Below are 1104 nucleotides of genomic sequence, written 5' to 3' on the forward strand. Positions count from 1 at the left end.
ATATTATCTAGCCTAATTATACTATTACTGCGCGTGCTCTTTAAACGTATATAGACACTACTATATCCTTATATCTAAACTTACGTATTCCTAGCCCATATGAAGTTACCTAGCCTTAGTAGCCGTAGTGCGAGAAATTAATTAATGTTATTAAAGATATGGCAAGTTGTGCCTAAGTTAAGGATTGCTAAGTTATAGAGTGGGTACGTATTTGGCTTAGAGAGAGTTGCTATATTAAAGCTTATATGGACTAACGTGTCTTCATGGCTATCTAGTTACTCATTACTTACCTCTATTAATCGGGTCGGCGTTAGCGTATGGGACTATTTAATATAAGGTATTTATATTCGTGATCTACTTTAACCTTAAATTAGCCCTTAAAACGCGCTATCATGCTTATATTTAAGCTTAATTAGTTTACTAATAGCTGGTCTTAGTTTCTACCATGCAGGTGCTAGTTCCTTATAAAGGTAAAAGTAGTCTTTGGCTATATAGCTTTATTTACACGCTGGGTATGGGCCTGTGGTGTTTAAAGGCTTATTATATAATAGCTAAGAGGTCCCGTATGGATACGCTCTCTTTCATTTTAAGGGACGTCCCTTAGATGGCGCGTATTCAGCATGAGAGGCGTCCCTATTATTACCCTAAGTAGTTTTACTACTATTAGCAAGAAAGGCTCTATTAGTTATAAAGGCTACTTTGTGCTTACTCTTCACGCTAGGGTAGTTTACCATTATATATTCTTGGAACCATTTTATTATCTCCTTTCTAGTTATGCCGGCGGCGTATCTACTATAGTCTTAGAAGGCTATAGCCTATATGGGTGCCACTTTATTAATGGCTACTAGAAAGTCCTTTATAATTACATTTAGTTATATTACTTTAGTAACCCTATAGGTCTCTGCTTCTATAGCTGCCTAATTATGTTTAGTAAGCCAGGTTTCCCATTAATTAATACTTCTCATTACTTTTAGAGCTATAAGATATCTATCTCTAGTGTGCTCTTGTTTAAATTGCTTATCAACGCCGGTAGTAAGCTTAAGACTTATAACCCATTAGTAGAGTGGCTAATTAGGTAGGTAGTATATACGCTAGAGGTGTTTT

Source organism: Paraphaeosphaeria sporulosa, assembly GCF_001642045.1.
Source record: "Paraphaeosphaeria sporulosa strain AP3s5-JAC2a unplaced genomic scaffold CC84scaffold_1, whole genome shotgun sequence".
NCBI lineage: Eukaryota > Fungi > Ascomycota > Dothideomycetes > Pleosporales > Didymosphaeriaceae > Paraphaeosphaeria > Paraphaeosphaeria sporulosa.